A 12,093-nucleotide genomic window follows, 5' to 3' on the forward strand; every position below is an offset into this window, starting at 1 on the left:
TATGCTTACTGAATTTTCTAGGTGGTCTTGCTTCTCTCCCCTCTAAAATTAGTACATGGTGAGCCCTCTAAATGTCTTGATGTGTAACCTGCCTTAGTTTACATATAGAGCTTATTTAACAAGATCTGTCCCCTTGAGAGCTACATGAGATTATGATTCTGTACCTACATTTATTTGACTTTAGGACATAGATGGAAACATGGCATTAAGATTTGTGATGCTCATGGCCACAGTACACTCATTTCCCCTATTGCAAGTTTAAGTCCCCTAGCTAATAGCCAAAGATGCTTGCTCAGACTGATGTGGAATGAGCAGCAGAGAGCAGGATGATATAGTTGAGGATAAAGGAGTGAGATGAAACCAATTGTGGTGCTGTACCATATACTGTTAACACCAAATGGGAGAATTAGAAAGTTATGATGACTCAGTGATCCATTGTTCACAATCCTGGTTGTCAATCACCGTTTGGGGAGGCATCACCCCAACAGCTGCAGCTTTTGTATTACTACCTGCTATCCCTCACATATCAGGTCACTTACTACCTGTTACCCTGCATGTACCAGCAGTTGGGCAGGAGCTGAGATGCAATGACTCATCCCTTTTTGCTGATGTGGACCTATCTGAAATGTCTTTATCTTGTTATGAAAGTTATCAATAAAAGCTGGCTCCATCTTGAATCCCTGGCTGATGTCTTAGTGATCAGATAGTCGACATGTTACTTCTTAGATGCACTTTTAATATACTCCTTTTAATTCTCTTTTTCCTGAGTTTTGCCTTGTTAATTAGGGAGAAATCCTGAATGAAGAATTTTCCCTTGACACTGTCTTTTCTGTCACCTGCAGGAATTGCTATTGCTCTGAGAGTGAGGCAAATTGAAAAACGAGAATCCCCAGGGCAAGCTCTATAAGACAGTGGCAGAAACTGCCTACAGGGGAGATCTCGGGTTGGATATCTCAGAAATTTTCATTCCATGAGGAATACAGAGAATAGAAAGAGACTAGATAATTATAAGGTTCATGAACCAGAGAATGAAGGATTAGGATAGGGAAAGAGAATGGATAAGAGAATGAGAGAAATCCTCTCTGGAAAAGGGTGCAAAATAACGAATTTTAAAAAAAACCAAACAAACGTATGGGACTAGATGAAGGGGAAGAAGGGAAAGGAAAATTGATTTGACTAAGGGGGGAAAGAGGATAAGAATTAAATAATTAGATAAAAGCAGGAAAGAAAATTTAATTTATAATTAAAAAACAAAGGGAAAGGGGTTACAAATGGGAGATGGGGTGAGAGGAAGATAGCCAATGGGAACAGAGCCATCTTAAAAAAGATTCGGTTAAAGTAACTGAAGACTTTGTTAACAGCAGAAGAGAGAAAAAAATCACAACTTGGGGGAAAAAACCCCATCAGAGGTAAATGGAAAGAAAATATAAACCTAACTTTCATAGCGTCAAATGTGAATGGATTAAAAAATCCAATAAAACAAAAAAAAAGTACAAATTGGATAAGAAAAAAGAACCTTCCATCTGTGGCTTGGGAGAAACATATTAAAAAAAAAACAAAGACATACACAAAATGAAACTGACGGAAAGGCAAAAAATTTACTATGCTTCAGATGAATCCAAAAAAGCAGAAGTTACAATCACAGTGACTGACAAAGCTTAAACAGATTCAAAATTTTAAAAGGTTAAATAAGAATACTATATTATGTTGAAAGCAGCCATAGAGAAACTAATATCAATAATAAAATTATTTCCTTCAGATACCTTAGCATACAAATTCACAAAGCAAATATTAACTGAGATACAAAACCACATAGATGGTAACATAATAGTGACAGGAGACTTCAATAGCCTTCTCAGTTATGGATAAGTCTAACAGAAAGAAGATAAAATGGACGGTACAGAACTGAACAAATTGCTAGAGAATTTAGGGCTAAAAGACTTAATGAGATTTTCTAAATTAGACAGCAAAGATTATATCTATTTCTCAGTACCTCATAGACCTTTGAGGAAAACTGACTATATGTTTAGGCAGAAATATTGGAAAGAAATTTAAAAGGCAGAAATAGTAAATATATTCTTTACCGAATTTGCATAATGCAATAAAAATAGTCATTGGGTCAGGGACCATGAACAAAAGACATTGACCCAAATTAAGACTTAACAGTGAAATCTTAAATAATGAGTGAGTCAAAGAATAAATCATGGAAACAATTAATTATATGAGAGAAAAATTTCTAAGTTAGCATCTGCTTGAGCTTCCCATCACCATGACAATACTGTAAAGATAGGGAACCCATCTGACGATGGCCTCCATTCTCAAGTTCATAAATGAGGGATAAATTAGGTATTACACAGTAATTGTTTCAATTATCTTTACTGACATCCCTTTGAATACTTCTGTGTGTGTGAGTTTCTGTGTGTGTGTGTATGTGTGTGTGTGTGTGTGTGTGTGTGTGTATGTCTTGGTCTCTTGTTCTTTATCTCTATCAGAGTAAAGCAAAAGTACAAAAGCAATCACTGCTTTCAAGGAACTTAAAATCTAATAGTAGGATATCATGTAATTAAATGGGTATATACGTCACGATACATAGGGAATAGAAGAAAGGAGAAGGCTTAGCTAGATAGAATAAGTGAAAATCTGTAGAAGGCGAGATTTGATATGAGGCTTGACAAAAGCCAAAGAAGTAAAAATGCAAAAGTTATACGGACATTCCAAGCGTTTTGATCTTATACATGCTATTTGCCACAATATTAAAACAGGCATTCTTCCAATCTGTCTATGATACAAATATGTATCATAAAAATAGGTATCTGTAAGCCAGGGGAGATAATCTACAGAAAGAAAACAATAGAAAAATATTCCTGATAAACACGGACACAAAGCTTTTACATAAAATATTAATAAGTTACAATATATTTAAATGTGTATCATGACATGGTTGGATTTATGCCAGGAATGTAGAGTTAGTTCAGTAACGGGAAGACTGAGTATCATAAATCATGTTAATTATATAAATAATGAAAGCCATATAACTACGTCAATAGATGACAAAAAAGCTTTTGACAAAATTCAACGTTCATTTTTATTACTCTACTATGTGTCAAGCATTGTGCTAAATATCTTACAGATATCACCTCATTTTATCTTCATAACAATTCTGTGAGGTAGGTGCTATTATTATACCCATTGTAGAGTTGAGGAAACTGAGGCAGATGGCTGTTAAATGATTTGCTCAAGGGCATACAGCTAGTAAGTATCTGAGGTCAGATTTGAACTCATCTTTCTGACTACAGATGCACACATTGTCACCTTGCTGTTTATAGAACATCTAGTTAGAGACGTCCAATAGGCAGTTGGAAATATGACACTGGAGGTAAGCAAAGAGATTAGGCCTGCATAAGTAGATTTGAGAATCATCAGTATAGAGGTGATCATTGAATCCATGGGAACAGATAAGATCACCAAGTGAAATAATATAGAGGGAGAAGAGAAGAGGGTCCAGGACAGAGCCCTCTGGGACACTCATGGTGACTGGGCCTAATATGGATGAAGATCCTGCAAAGGATTTTGAGAAGGAGCAGAAAGAGAGAGAGAAAGAGACCCAGGAGAGAGAAGTGGCAGTAGAGGAGGGTAATTGAAAGTGCCAGAGGCTGCAGAGAGGCCAAGAGGATGAAGACTGAGAAAAGACCATTTGATTTGGTCATTAACAGATCATAACTAACTTTGGAGAAAGCATTTTCCATTAATGATGAGGTCAGAAGCCAGACTATAGAGAGTTAAGAAGACAATGATCAGAAAAGAAATGGAGGTCCCTATTTTAGACATCCTTCCCAAGGAGATTAGCCACAAAGGGAGGACAGAAATGGGATGGTGGGGGGATGCATCTTCATGAATGAGGGAGACATGGACATGTGTTCCTGCCACTGTACCATGTTGTCCATCTGCCTCCCTCTGTGGCCCTTCATTCTGAAGTTGTCCTTCTCTCCTTTCAGTCCCTGCCAATCTTCTCAAACATGTGGTCTCCACCTGCTGCCTCAGTTCCTTCTCCATTTGGCCATTGCTTTCAGTCCCTAAATAGCTCCACAGGATCCCAGTCTTTGATTTAGAGCTAGAAGGACCCATAGAGGCCATCTATTCCATCCTCTCATCATCCAGAGGAAGGGACTGAGGTCCAGAGGGTGAAGTGACTTGTGTTCAGTGTCATACTAAAGATCCTAGCTGGAAAGGACCACCCAGGCTACTGACTCCCTCAATTAACAGAAAAAAAAGGCTGAAGCCAAGGAAGGTAAAGTAACTTCTCTGAGATCACACAGCTAGCAAGTGTAATCAGATTTGAACTCAAGTCTTTGTGACTGAAGTTCCTCAGATGCAGCCACTCTATCCTGCTGCCCCCTATACTCTCATCTGAAGAGGTTACTCTCACCTCTCTAGACCTTCTAAGACTAAAGTGGAAAGGATCAGTCTCCCTTTGACATTTTAAAAGACACAGAGTGTCCACATGAACAGAATTCTTTGCTTCCTGTCTACATGATACACTATGCTGAATGTGTGATTTCCTTTAGCCCACATTTGCTTTTTTGCTGAAATCAGAGGTTTGTTGGCAAGGATTTTCCTAACTACTGAGTGGCTATAAAAATCATCACTTCTGGGAGCAGCTAGGTGACACAGTGAATAGAGCACCGGTCGTGAAGTCAGGAGGACCTGAGTTCAAATCCGACCTCAGACCAAACACTTGACACTTACTAGCTGTGTGACACTGGGCAAGTCACTTAACCCCAATTGCTTAAAAAAGATCATCACTTCTCCACCAGAAAAGATGATGGAAAGGGTCTGCAGGTATATTGTCATTGAAACAACTTACATTCTAGAATACTCACACATGCATCAGAGGAGGCCTACAGTGACACAGTAGCCAGACTGCTCTGATGTTCTTAGAATAAATTCTGTCTGCCAGCATCTGGGGCAAAGATATTATCTCCTTCTGACTCTGTCCCACATATCTGAAGACAGGCAGACATATCAATGTGACAAGTAACATGATAAAAGAACATAAGGACAAACTGTCTATAAAACCTGGGTCTAAGATGTGACTGACTACTTCCCAGAAGAACTCATTCTTCAAATGACTGCCATGCTTTGTAAACAGAATAACTAAAAACATTAGCCAAGGTGCCACTGGCTGTCAGTTTCCAAAATTTGATACAATTTTTTTTCACCATCTACCTGCGGTGAGGTTAGTTCTTCCTAAGGCCAAATATATAGTTCTAATAAATCAGAATAATTAAAAATTACTTCATTGTTGCTTCTGGACGACAAAAGCCAGAAGTTCATGTATTCAATTATATTTTCTGGTATATATTCTTAGGAAGAACATTAAATTTATTTTTTATTAAAAGAACTATCTTCAAACTTTTCTAACTTAATCAAACCTTCAACTGAGATTCATACTGTCCAGTACCAATTTTTAAATTCTCCAAAGGTTTTATGATGCATTTGATCTTTTTTTTGTTTGTTTTCTGAATGTTAGTAGACCTTGACTGTAATGCAGCTAAAAGTGATGTAAAATCTTCTGGAACATCAATCATTAAAACAAGATCTTTCAGGAAATTAATGTTAGCTAATCCCTTTTCCAAACCAGAATTAGGAGAATGAGAAAAATGCATGTATATAATCCAGGATAAACATGTGGCAGTTACTAAACTCCATGCTGCCCTTCTCCAACCCAAGATTCACCAATTCACATAGTTTCAATTTCAAATTCTTCAGCAATGTTTTTAAATGCTTGATTTCTTTTCCAGATATCAGATTGTCAAGTAATAATTGCACTCAATGATTTAAATAGATTCAAATAACGATTTCAGGAATATTTTCTAACCACTCTATGGCTATTCCAGACATTTGTCCCAACATGGGGGACCAGAACCATCAGAACAAAATGCAAATAATTCACCTGCAGATATTCATTATTAAAGCCATAATCACTTGAAGTTAACAATAGTATATTGAAAAAGTACTTTTCTATGGCTGAAAGTAATTATTGTAAAGAACCAGATAAGGTTATAGGTACAAGAACTGATTGAACTAGACACTAGCTATGCTTGACATTAGATCGTGAGCTCCCCAAGGGAAGGAACACAGTGCCTGACACATAGTAGGGCTATGTACATGCTGATTGACTGGCTGATTTCACAACCAGCTTGCCAAATTCCTGCAAATTTAATCACTAGCTCTTGGAAGCCAAAATGAGCCTGTATGAGCAGGTTAAAGCCTGTGCACCACTGCCTTGGGCAAATTTTGAGATTTTTTTCAAAAACATCCTCCAAAGTTGAGATCAACCATTTTCTTGTATTTATTTCCTTCATATTACTTTGCTCTTGTGAAATGAGCAATATTAATACTTTACCTATAAACTAGGCTGAAGGTGAAGCTTGATCATTGCTGTCTCCACTGACATTTAATCTTTACTCTTATCATACCTCCTGTGGTAGGGTTAAGAGTGTAAGAGATCATTTTGATGGTGAAGCTTTAGTCTGAATTCCTATTTATACTAAAGAAATGCATTATTTGCTTCACTTCATAAGTGGAGAATTCCATTTGACACATTCTGCCGAACTTGATTCACAATGAGTAAGTTGTCCCATATGCTAAAAATCTGGGAACTCTGGAATTTGGCTATAATATTCCTAGGAATTTTCATTTGGGGAACTCCTTCGGGACATGATTGGTGGATTCTTTCATTTTCTATTTTGCCCTCTGGTTCCAGAATATCAGGGCAGTTTAACTTGATAATTTATTGAAAGATGATGTCTAGGCTGGTTTTTTTGATCATAGCTTTCAGATAGTCCAATAACTTTTAAATCATCTCTCCTGGATCTATTTTCCAGGTCAGTTGTTTTTCCAATGAGATATTTCACATTGTCTTTTATTTTTTCATTCTTTGGGTTTTGTTTTGTAATGTTTTGATTTCTCATAAAGTCACTAGCTTCCATTTGCTCCATTCTAATTTTTAAGGAAGTATTTTTTTCAGTGAGCTTTTGAACTTCCTTTTCCATCTGGCCAATTCTGCTTTTTAAGGCATTCTTCTCCTCATTGGCTTTTTGGACGTCTTTTGTCATTTAGGTTAGTCTATTTTTAAGGTGTTATTTTCTTCAGTATTTTTTGGGTCTCCTTTAGCAAGCTGTTGACCTGTTTTTCATGATTTTCTTGCATCACTCTCATTTATCTTCCCAGTTGTTCCTCTACTTCTCTTACTTGCTTCTCAAAATCCTTTTTGAGCTCTTCCATGGCCTGGGACCGATTCATATTTTTCTTGGAGGCTTTGGATATATGAGTTTTGACTTTGTTGTCTTCTTCTGGTTGTATGTTTTGATCTTCTTTGTCACCAAAGTAAAATGCTATGGTCTGACTGTTTTGTGCTGTTTGCTCATTTTTTTCCAGCTAATTACTTGAGTTTTAAACTCTTTGTTAAGGTAGGAGTCCGCTTCCAGTGTGAAGAATGCATTGTCCCAAGCTTCGGGGGTTTTGTGCAGGTTTTCAGAGATACTTCTAGGGACTTGCACATTTTCAGTTCTTCCAAGGTGGTATGATCAAGGGTGAGGTGTTTACTCCTTTTCTGGCTTGGGCTCTGGTCTGTGAGTGACTACAAGCCCTCTTTTCTCCCTTGGAACTGTGAGGAGGATTCTCTCTTCATCACCACACAAGCTCCACCACACCAGCATTCCTCATCGCCCCAGGACTGCCACTCAGGACTGCAACTCAGATCCAAGCAGGGGCAAAGCAAGAGAATTCTGCCTCAGCACCAGCAAAGAGATCCCTGCAACCTGCCTCTGATCAACTGCTTGATCCCCACTCCATCTGTGGGCCAAGAGCTCTGGAAGCAGCTGCCACCCTGGGGCTGCATCAGGACTGGGGCCTGACCAAGCTCCTCTCTCACCACGGTCCAACAGTCCTTTCCTACTAACCTTCTAAGTTGTCTTTGGTGTTTGTGGGTTGAGAAGTCTGGAAACCACCACTGCTCCCCTTGATTCAATCCCCTGAAGACTGCTCCAGGTTTGTTGAGGCCTGGTCTTTGTTTGCATGGCCCATGCTGAACTTTGCTCCTCCCCCAGCCCAGTGCAACAGACCTTTCCAATCAACCATCCAGGTTGTCTTGGGCTGGAAATTTGTTTCACTCTGTCTTTTTGTGGGTTCTGCTGCAATTCATTTAGAGCCATTTTTACAGGTATTTGGAGAGCTCAAGCAAGTCATTTCTTCTACTGTGCCATCTTGGCTCTGCCCCCAATAGGCTTTTTTTTTTAAACATCTGCTATGTTCTAGGATTTGCCCTAGGCACTGGAGATAAAAGGACAAATTTGAATTTGATTTCTAATATACCACACACACACACACACACACACACACACACACACACACACACATACACAATATACTACATTGTATGATCTGTCTATATTTGTATATACAAAACAGAAATAAAAGCAAGGTAATGGGGAAGGGTTTCTAATAAGCAGGGAGGGATCTGGAAAGGCCTTATATATCGGATGAGGTAGCATGTCATCTGACACACATTAGGCAGGGTGTTCGGTAGGAAATTTATTGCAATTGTTCAAGTGAGAAAAGGTGAGTTTGGATGAGTCAGTCAGTCAACAAGCACTTCCTATGTGCCAAGCACTGTGTTGAGCACAGGGAATATAAATACAAGCAGAAAGAGAAACAGTCCCTGTCCTTCAGATGCTTAACTTTTAATGGGAGAAGACAGCACATAAAAGAAAGTTGAAAAGCTATAAATGTGGGTGAGAGAGGCAGGGCCAGGTTGTCATAGGAGAGAAAATTGGAGAGGAATGATCCTGAGTCCTTTCTTCAATGTAAATTCTGAGAAGACCCATTCTATCCGAGGGAGAGACTGAAGAAGGGTACTTCCCAGGTAGGCATTCCAGGTTTGGAGTGAAACTTCAGAAAGACTTGAAGCATGATAGAGGAAATCCAGAGTAAAGAGAAGACTGGACAACTAATTACATATGGGGGCAGAGAAACAGTGAAGTGCATTAGATACATAGATAGTCAATGATCTACTAGTATTCATCGAACTATCAACTATGTGCCATGCACTGGTTAAGTGTTTGGGATACTAAGAAAGGTGAAAGACGGTCCTTGCTCTCAAGTAGCTTACAGTCTAATTTCAGAGACAACATACAAAAAATATGCAGAAACAAGATATTTGTAAGAAAACTTGATGATAATTAAGACAGTAAAAGTCAATAAAATGCAGGTGGATCAGGAGCAGCTCCTTGTAGAAGACTGGATTTTAACTGGGACTTGAAGCAAGCCAGGAAAGCTACCAGGTGGAGATGAGGAGTGAGAGAGTTCCAGGCAAAAGGGACAGTAAATGAAAATCTGGAATTGGGAGATGGAGTGTTTTGTCCAAGGACATCAAGGAGGCCAGTTTTACAGGATCAAAGAGTCCAAAGAGAAAGAAAAAAAACATTTATAAATTGCTTACTAAGTGCTAGGAGCTGCAAGCAAGCAAGGCAGTTCTTGCTTTCAATGAGTTTACATTCAAGTGGAGGAAGAGATCACATAAATGGGAGCTTGAAGAGGTGAGAAAAATACGATTTAGAGCTGACAGCCCTCACCCCATTCAGAATAAGAAAAAGGTACACAAAATATATAGAGATCTGTCAAAGAACACAACTTAACTATATAAATTCAATTCCAAAATTGCCCTTAAAGAAACAAAAAATGACTGTAATAACTGAAAGGTTATTCAGTGCTCATGGCTAGGCTATGCCAATAAAATTTAAAAAAGATAATACTCCCAGATTTAATTAACAAATTGAAAGCTATAGTTAGCAGTGACACGATCAGTGAGCTACTTCACAAGACTCTTTAAAAAAATAACAAAATGAGTTTGGAGTCACAAAAGATCTAGAATACCAAGGGAAATACGAAAAAAATTAGGAACAAAGGAGGAATTACATGTTTGGAATTCAAATTCACTTATAAAGCAGCAGTGATCACATATTTGGCATTAGTTAAAAATAGAGCAATAGATCAATGGAACAGACCAGACAAGGGAGAACCAGCAACAATGGATTTTCATATCCCATGTGTGATAAATCTAAAAACATAAATTACTTAGGAATGAATTCTCTATTTGGTTAAAAAAAAAGCCTCCTGGGACAACTATTGCACTAGCAAAGTTAAACAAAAAGGCATACTGAAAATAAAGGGACATGTCTGAGCAAGATAACATTTATTAACAGTGACATGTATAGCTATCAATAAGTGTATCAATGATTTGCCTCCGTTTATGACAACATGAAGATACAACTCATTTTTATAAGCATAGAACAAAGAACATAACAGAAATCATATCATTTGTTATTAAAATGGCAACATTTTGAGGTGAAGGGATCATGATGGGTTACATTAAAGAAAGTGGGTTCACATACTCATGGAATGAAGACCACCTCCCTTTGTCTGTAAGGAATGTTTTTGTGAATTTATGAGTCCCAGCCGTATGCTGGGGTCATTGATATGGAACCAGGAATGTAGACTCTTTGGCATCTGGGGATTAGAGAAGATCACCTTTTTAATTGGCAAGGATGAGGCTAAAGATGGTACAAGGTCAGTTAGCATACTTCTCAAGGATAATAGACACATGCCTTTGAAATTTCTCAGAAGCTGAACCAGCTTTCCTGGACGACAGTGATTAGAAAGAGAACAGGATTTCTAAACTTCATCTCTTTCAATTTCCCCCTTTGATCAATAGGAGACAGACATGTCTCACGTAGAACATTTATCTATAAGCTAATCCTATAAGATCTCTAATATAGTCATTAGGAGTAGAGGACACCCACTGCATCCAGGGCCATTGCCAGTCATCTTCACTTTGTCTTACCACTGGACTGTGAAGACTTTGGAAGAGAAAGTGAGGCTGGTGACTTTGCATAGCTCTGCCTCACTTAAATCCAATCCACTCCTAGGTTAAGACATCACCTTTGTGATATTATTGGTCCTTTTCAAGAGCAAAGAACAAAGAACATCATTGGCTTTCCTGCTCGATGGTGCTTCTGCATTCTTAATTATAACCTTTGAGCACTTTATAAATGCTAGCTCTAATCTATAACATGAGAGCCCTTCTATCACTAAAATTCTGTAATGTTTGAGGTCTCTCTGACTTCCCATGTTGTAAGGGCCCTTGTACCTCTGATAGCCCTCCATTGAGGTGCCCTCCCAGCTCTGACATGGCAACTCCTAGACCAGACATTCTCTGGGTATTCTTAGGTCTCTACAAGCCCTGACATTCCATGTTCTAAGGCCTCACCCCCTTGTGACATACTAGGCTTTGGTGTCTTTTGAGCACATGTATTTTGTTCAGAATTATTTGCTTATGTGCCTTAGGAATGCAGTGGTTTACAAAGACAAATGCTCTTCGATGAACCCTTTTAATTTCTTGAATAAAATAAATACTCTGCATTCATGGTCAAGAATAGAAATATCAATTCCTGGGGTATTTGATTAAGGCACTGCATAATTTTTTTTTAATCAGTCTTCACTCTGAAGGGGCCAAACCTACATCTCTTACAGTCTTTCTATCTTTTTGGTGTTTCCAAACCTGAGTTTTAATTCAGAAGATTGTCATAGTGTCAACATACATTTTATTGAAATAAACGCTGCATGTTATGTTTAGTTGTTTTTTAAAATTATCCTATCTCTCCCTATATATTCCTGCTACTGACCCAAAAAATAAAACTTGAAACAATGTGCACCCCCTGAGTGTTATCTGGTTTTCTAGGACCACTCACAGATCTTCCCACTGGGACCTATTCTGCCTCTAGGCTTGGAGTCCTGGGCCTAGAGTCAGAAAGAGCTGCATTCCAGTCTTACCTTAGACACCTAACTTAAGTCTGTGACCCTGCACCATTTTCTGACCTTTCTGGACCTCACTGTCCTCTGTTCTAAAAGGAAGAATGATAACTGAAACTAGCTCAGCTGGTTGTAGTGAGGATCAAATGAGCTCACAATACAAAATGCTTTGCCAACCTTAAAGCATTTTACAAATGCTACCTATTAGGTTTGTCATGAGGC

This window comes from Phascolarctos cinereus, unplaced genomic scaffold (genome assembly GCF_003287225.1).
Source record: "Phascolarctos cinereus isolate Bilbo 61053 unplaced genomic scaffold, phaCin_HiC Scaffold_8;HRSCAF=390, whole genome shotgun sequence".
Lineage (NCBI taxonomy): Eukaryota > Metazoa > Chordata > Mammalia > Diprotodontia > Phascolarctidae > Phascolarctos > Phascolarctos cinereus.